We start from the raw sequence: 8,217 nt of genomic DNA on the forward strand, positions 1-8,217 counted from the left end.
TTTCTTCCTTTCTTCCTTTCTTCCTTTCTTCCTTTCTTTCTTCCTTCCTTCCTTCCTTTCTTTCTTTCTTTCTTTCTTTCTTTCTTTCTTTCTCTCTTTTTGATAAATTTTCTGTCTCATTTGTACTTTCTTCACGATGACCTGTGAACATCAGGAACCAAAAGTCTGTAGGTATCTGAGGAGGCAGAATTAACCAGAGGACCTAGATTGCTAGCATAGCTTTGGCCTGTGAAGTTATATGACCCTAGACTCTCGGACACTTACCCTCTGGTTGACCTCTGACCCCAGTGTGACCATAATGGTTATTAGGAAATTCACTGTCCTCTGAAAGGAATGCTTGGGAGGGTAATGACATAATTGTCCCTAATCCCGGTGGCGAGGAGAAAGTAAATGTCTACCTTTTGGAAATGTGTAATAAATCTAACAGGTAGATTACATTTCCCTTATTGAACTAAACACATCCTAAGGGGAAAAGCAAGAGAAGGGATTTCAGTGGAGAGCTTTTGCACTCTTCGTGGCCCGAGAGAGTTTCTGAGCTTCTAAAGTAGGACAAGTATATTCTCAGCACCAGTGGCACTTTTGACATTAAAAAGCCCAGAGCTCCCTGTGAGGAAAGCGTCTGGTACCATTGTCCAGTTAGGTCAAGATGCAAAAAAGTTCCTTGTGGTTTCCACGGAACCAATTCTTGCGTTTGTCTCCAGATCAGGGGAATAAAATGCTTCAGGTTTTTTTTTATTTCATTTTATTTAATCTCACAGATTATTTCATTCTGATCCTGTTTTGCAATAAATATGAGGTCAACAAAAAAGAAAGAAAGAAAGAAAGAAAGAAAGAAAGAAAGAAAGAAAGAAAGAAAGAAAGAAAGAAAGAAAAAGCAGACTCTTAAAATACTTGCCATGTTTACAGCAGGGTACCCTTTAAACTTACCGAAATTGTAGCTATTTGAGGTTGCTATTTCCCTTTGACTTGAAAGATAAGAGGGAGGTTGTGATGCAAAACTATGCAGGATGATCCTGGATATCTGGAGGAGATGTGGAAACCAGGCAGAGGGAACAGACATTTACACTTCCCTGTGTCAGCCCTGACTCTTAAGCGCAGAGTTGACCTTATGGAAAGAAGAAAACCAGATGTCTACCAGCATTTTTGAATGTTCCCCACATGATGGGAAGTGTTCTCTGCTTTAACCTCCGTATCACCTGTCTGAAGGGGTACTACTATTGCTGGTTCTACAGATGAGGAAGGAGTGACTGGGTCATGTGACCAGGGTCACACAGCTGGTGAATGAGAGCCAAGATTCCAACCCAAAGTAGTCTGACTCCCCAAATTCTTGTTCTTTTTCGTAAACCAAGGTCCCTTTACAAATAGTGGCTGCTCCCCCCACTCTTCTCTGCTTTGTAAACTAACCTCTTTGCCATTTTTCTCCCAGAGAATGTTGGAATATTGAGTTGTAGAAGACTCGGGAGCCTGAGAAAGGAGAGGCAATAGTCTTTTTGCAGGCATGGTAGATAACCATTACCGCAAATGCCAATGCACTTGTAGTTTGTAAAGTGCTTAGAGAATGAATACAACCCTGTTATTACCTAGTAATCATGTGTATTATTATAATAGCATACAATTATTTAGCTTGGGTAAAATTAGAATGCCGCATATTTGAAAAGCCATCTCTGTTCTGCTTTTTTTCCACAGCCACCAAGGAATGCTGTTTCTTTAAGGAATTGCATTGTAATCTGTTTTTCATGGGACGTTGATTTGCATCAGATTTTCACCTTTACTTGGGGACTTCTGTTTTCTAGTAATACTCACAAATTTGCATTTGTTGACAGTGGGCATGCACTGGTTCCATACATGTAGAATTCATAGCATTCTTAATAGGAGAAGTTTCCATGGGAACCGCTTGGCTGAACCAACAAAAAACCGCTACTGTGTTTCAGACGGGCAATTGCTTTGAGAGGTACCTCATTCCAGATGTGTCTCTGTCCACATTTGCTGGGTACCAAGGCCAGATGGCGACAGACAGATGCTACCAGTACCAGGAGAACCTTTACGTCTGCAGCAAGCTTACCAAGGAGTCCTACCAGAAAACAATGAGCCAGGCAACTGTTCTTTAACTCATGAAAACATTGATGGGGTGTGTGTGTGTGTGTGTGTGTGTGTGTGTGTGTGTGTGTGTATGTGTGTGTGTGTGTGTGTGGTCATCCTTTTGCTCATCAGCTTTCATTGGAAGAGATGACTCAAGTCAATATATATTATTCTGTAACATCTTAACAATGTTGATTAAATTTTTGTTGGTAGATATTTTGAAATAGTGTAAATTTACTTTTCAAAACATTTTTTCCAGTTCTGAGGAATCCTTGATGGGTCTGATTTTGTTTCTTTATCTGGTTGTTCATGGTGTTTCCAATCTTCTCTAAACTTTCCATGGGTTAGAAAGATTCATGCGCCTGTAGACTCAATGTGCCACACACAGAATTTGTACCTGGGAACACGGATCTGTGGTACTCTTTATTACCACCCAAAAGCAAAACTCTAGTGCTTATGCTCCACCATGGAGACACCACACTGAACTAAAAATTAATTAGTTCTGGAGCCTTGATATGTCTCAGATAACTAGAGTCAAGAGAGATATTAAGAGCGATACAGGGAGTCTTAAGATGGGTGGTGATTAAGTAAATGAATTTTATTTATTTATTTATTTATTTATTTATTTATTTATTTATTTATAGAATAAAATTACTCTTTAAAATGATCCTTTCGGAGGGACTATATGAGACTTTGAGGATTCTGTACGTCTTTGCCCGTGGCTCCTCATGGTGCTGCGAGCCTGTTATGGCCGCGGCACCCGTTTCTGCTCAGGTCTGCGTAAGAACAAGCGACTCATGCTTAATTTCTGGCTCTCTCTAGCTGGAAAGTCTCCAGGGACCCGCTTGGATGCTGTCTGAACGTTGGTGCAGGAGAAGGAAGGGCATGCAATCTAGACATCAAGAGTGCGAAGGGAGTAGAACCAGCTCAAGTTCCTGGGAACCACTAAGGCTACGGAGATTTATGGGAGCTTGGGCCTCATCCACCATTGTAGCCAGGAGCCCAGAATCAAATTAAATCATGGAAACCGGATCCAGCTTGCCCAAGGGTTTGGCAAAAAAAAGGTCAGTGTCTGTGCTTCTGGATGCTCCCTGCTTTTCCTATGCCTACTTTAGGGGAAGCACCGAGTTCAGCCCTGGATCCGTATCCAAGTGGCTTGGTTCTGTGCCCTGGCTGGTACAGGAGGATCCAGGCCCTCCGGTCCTCTGCTTCCTTGAGTTCCCTGTTTGCCCCCTGCAGCTTGCCCTGTGAGTCAGGGTGCAAACGCTTAGATTGCTGTCTGCTCTGAGGGACAGGGTGAGTCTTGTCTAGTGAGGAAGAAGCTGGCGAATCTGGCTGCTGTTTTGCAATCTTTTGGGACACGCTTGCAACAGAGGAATTCACGATGAGTAGATTTTGGTCTTTCTAAAAGGAAAATGCACCCATGGATGTATTTGTCTCCTGGCTGTGGTTTCTGAAGTCATATTAAATTACATTGAAAGCGCTCTTCTCATTGTCACTGCTCTTTGACTATTTAGTTAGATATTTAAAAAAATAATAAGTGGGTGAAGGCCGAATGACTGGCTATCCCTGCCTTGGGGAAGATGTTCTCATGGGGGAGGAAATGACTGCTAGGCAAAGCAGGGCGGTCATTTCTAGGCAGCTGGATGGATAGAATTCTCTCTCCTGCTGTTCTACTGTCTCCAAGTGTAGCATTAGCTTTGCCAAAGGAATGGTTTTTTTTTCTAATCTCTTGCAAACAATTCCATGGCTTTATTTTAACTGTGAGCCTCAGGAAACCAGGGCCCCATACGGTGCTCTCTTGGCATTGAGTTGTGTCTGAGGGCCTCTAAGTCTGGGTCTGGGGTGGGTTGGCAAAACGGGGAAGACAGACAACAGGGCAGGAGCCCTGAAGGACCAAACCACTAGGAATTCTTCTTTGAGAATCTTAAGACTAGAATTTGCATGGATCTAGACCTTCAGTAAATGTAACTCTTTGTTTGAAAGCCTTGCTACTGTTAGCAAAGGAAACATTTTAAGCAGTGGTATACTTCATTTTCTTTTGTTCTCTTATTTGAATAGTTTTGTTTCTCTTTGTTGGAGATTTTTTCCTATCATCTGTCTGTCTCTATCATATGTCTATCTATCTATCTATCTATCTATCTATCATCTACCTATCTATCTCATCTATCATTTTCTCTATCAGCTTACTTCCTTAATTATTTAGATGTATCTTATCATTTAGTTTTGGAGATTTCGGTGTGGGGGTTGGGTGGCATTCTGAGCATACTGCTGAGAAGTTTGAGTAGGTAGCAAAAGTAGGGTTCAAGAAAGGATAGAACAGGCCTGTTGCTCGTTAGGACACTCAGATTGTCCACAGGAAGCACACTTGCTGGAAAGCAGTGGTCACTTTTGCTGTCTTTTGTAATGGACAGGGGACAAATTAAAATCAAGAGAACTGGATGAGGTCATTTCCCCCTTGCTTGGCTCAAGATTTCCCTCCATTTTCATTGCTGGGATGTTTTCCCTTGGCTTATGGCCTTGTTAATATCCCTTAGCTGTCTTATCAAGTTTTTACACCTCGGTGTGAATTAGTTTATTGGCCCCTTTTCTTAGAGTCTGGAGAATGGTAGGGAGAGGGTAGAAAAGAGAGGAAGAGAAAAGAAAGGCAAGCCACTGGGTGTGCTTCAGGTCTACTTTCTGCTTTAAACCTCCTAGCCTGGTACTGCCTGTGGGCTCTGCCTCGGGGCTGCCAGGAGCAAGGCTGCCTGAATCCTTCAGCAGTTCTCCAAACAGAACCTTCTCTTCCTTAGTGAGATATGACATCTGTTTTAAATTAGGTCAGTCTTGCAGATAACCGCGAGACCCTCACCTTCTTTGGAATATGTGTGGAAGCCATAATGAAAATGAGGAGAATAAATTATTTCTTGTGCATAAGATACTCAGTTTGGTACATTCGATTTTGTTTTTTAAGGCCACCAATAAACAACTTCTGGAGAGCACATTTTAAGTCCACTCCTGTGCAGTTGCTGTTGTGTTTTATAAAAAGATAGGAGAGGATAGAAGGAATGTGTCTGGTGGAGGTGTGGTAAGGTGTGGGGGCAGGAGGTGCCTCCACTGGCCCATGCTGAGACATCCCTTCCCCCTCAGGGACCAGCCACACAACTGTGGTATAGTATAGAATAGAGTTTATTCAGGGTATGGGGAGAGAAGTTGAGAGGGTAGTAGAGACAGAGAAAGACAGAGGGAGAGTAGAAGAATAGAGGCTGGCCATGAGCAAGTGGAGAGAGAAGGGGAGGGGAATTGGGAGAGAGGGGGGCAGGAGAGAGAGGACAGAGCCAGAGCAAAAAGGTGAGAGAGAGGAGGGGGCAAGCAACCTCTTTTTATAGTGAGTCAGGCACACCTGGCTGTTGCCAGGTAGCTGCGGGGTGGAGCCTAGACTAAATGCTAACAACCACAAGTTATTGTCCAAGATGGGTAGATCTGTAAGTCTCTGTGTAATGTTTCTCTTAAATGAATTAAAAATACTTAACACTTGGGATGTATATGTTTACTTACAGGCATCTTTAACTCATACTCAATATGATCTTGGTAAATTCTTCATCAGGTGAGTATGTCATCAATTGCATTGTCCCTGAAAGATAAGCATCTGAAGTTAGGTTAGATTGTCCTGCCGTGACAAATTGCTATATTTGATTTTGTCTTTTGGACAAATCCTCCCAGCTCTAGAGTCATTCAAATAATATACTCCTTCCAAGTTCCATTTAAGTCATATCATACACACACACACACTATATATATATATATATATATATATATATATATATATATATACATACACACTATGTCTATGCACATATATACACACACTATATATATGCACACACACATATATCACACTATATATAATATATTATATATAACATATAACACAATATATAATAGTGTATATTGTATATTTATAGATAGTGTATATTATAAATATACAATATACACTATAATATGCTATATACTATCATATATTATGTATATATCAGGCTGGTATCTTTCTTTATGTTAGTTGACATGTGGAGCCATGCTTCTGTATCTCTCAGTTTGATACTATTGCAGTGAAACACGGGAGATAATCAATGTTATCCACTTGATCTCAGCCAACAGGCTAAGAAGGAATGCAATTAATTTTATAAGGAAAAATATTTTTATTGAGATCACCATTTTAGAGGTTTAAAATTAAAATGGCACAACACAGGCTCTGCAGGGTCTTCCCCTGACAACATCAAACATGGCACGTGGTAATGTTGCTGGTGCATGTCAGAGCCAGTCAGTTCATAAGCTGGAAGTTAGAAGCACAGAATGAGACAGGGATTCCACAGCGCCCTTTAAAAGGCAGTCTCACTGTGTGCAATGACCATGGCCTTGATGTGGAGAAGAGAAATCTCCGTGATGAGTGTGGTGCTGGGGTCCATGGGGTAAAGACACTTGTATGTATCTGTGACTGTGCCTGTCCCATCATCTAGTGATCTTCCTGAATCCCCAGGATCTCTGTGACACCTAAAACAAGATGGCATCCAAGCATCCCTCCTTGTGTGCCTGTCTGTGGCTCATCAATGCCTGTATTTGTCCATTGATCGTCTCACATCTCTAGGGGTCTGAGAGAATTTACAAGTCACACTCTACTGACACATTACACTGAAAAATTCCACTTTGAGGGAAGATACAGAAAAAGATTTGCTTTTCATCCAGTAAGTACCCCAAACAACTTTGATTGACGGATGAGGTATCAACTCAACGAGAAAATTATGGTTGATAGAGATCATCACAGGCCCCTGAGTTCCTGCCCCAGGCAGTTTCTATTATGATTAGATTATGTTTTATTGAAATGAGAATTTGAGAAAGATAACATGAGAGTCGTATTTAAATCGTAAATTTCAATGGGAAAACATTTACTGAAAACAAGTTCTCTTCTGCGTCTCATGTGGAGAAGGATGGTTATTTATGTAATTTCTTCCATCCTTACAGGACTGCTGCTGTCCCTCAGGATTCATTAAACAAGTCATACAGCCAGTTGTTGAACCTCTGTACAGAGAGTAGATTACTATTTGTGTTCTTTGCAGGGACTGCAAAAATGCACATATTTCTCCCTTTTTAGTATTTTTACAAACATTATCTCTTTTTAAAAGAGAGGCTTTTAAAATTATACTAGCTTATTTTATTGTTTAGACTTACAACAAGCTAAACTTATAACTATTTGTCTGTCTCTGTCTCTTTGTTTTTCTATTCCCACACATATTTTTGAGATAGGGTCTCACTATGTGGCTCTGGCTGGCCTGGAACTCCCTAGGTAGAGCAGTCTGGCCTCAAACTCACGGAGCTCCACCCGCCTCTGCTTCCTGAGCCCAGGGATTCTCAGGTATGCACTCCAACACTCGGCCCATATTTTCTTTCATATTTTGTAAAAAAGAACTTTAGCCAAAAGAACAAAAAAAGAGAAAAGAACAGGAAGAAGTTTGGTGGCCCCGATTAATTAAATGCTTCACCAGATCTTCCTCAGCTACTAGAAACATGAAACCACTAATCTCAGCCAACATGGTCCCTTCAGTCAGACTGGTGTGGAGATCATTTACACGTTAGAAGCCATCGGACTGGAAATCGTTCGTAAACATGGCCCCTGCATCTCTTTGGTTCAGAAAGAACTTTTCAAGAAAATAAAAATACAAACCAAAACAAGTGACTGGGCACTTCAGTCTCCAGCCTCACAGGTTTTGGGGTCTGTGATGTTCAAATCGGGTTTCCCAGCAGCTGAGGGACCATCTAATGACAGGTCAAGAGACAGTTTCTATCGTTACAGGTCTCTTGGCATCGAGAGTTTCTTACTATTTCCACGAACACCTGGGTTGCAGAATCGGATGGATTCCCCTGATGCACTGAACGTATATTTTAGGGACGTCTAAGTGACAGACAGCGCTGGGCCTCTATTTTCTCTTAGCTGCAACATTCTCTCCTGGAGGGGGAGAGAGAGGATGGCGAGAGTCAGGAAGAGAGTGTGACTTAACACAGCTCTGAAAAAAAATCAGGGTTGCAAGATCCACAAGGCTCTTACTTCAAAGCACTGTACAGTTGTTGCTGGGAGAGGGGACTTGCTGACTGGGCAAGCTGCCT

General features: G+C 41.7%; 1 long non-coding RNA gene across 1 annotated transcript; it reads left to right on the forward strand.

Moving 5' to 3' along the window:
* The first annotated feature begins 3,437 nt into the window (after positions 1 to 3,437).
* LOC110310115 lies at positions 3,438 to 7,529 on the forward strand. The gene is made up of 3 exons (XR_002379801.1): positions 3,438 to 4,987; positions 5,619 to 5,665; positions 6,596 to 7,529. It is a non-coding gene; the product is annotated as an uncharacterized LOC110310115 (long non-coding RNA).
* Positions 7,530 to 8,217: the final 688 nt, after the last annotated feature.

This window comes from Mus caroli, chromosome 15, assembly GCF_900094665.2.
Source record: "Mus caroli chromosome 15, CAROLI_EIJ_v1.1, whole genome shotgun sequence".
NCBI lineage: Eukaryota > Metazoa > Chordata > Mammalia > Rodentia > Muridae > Mus > Mus caroli.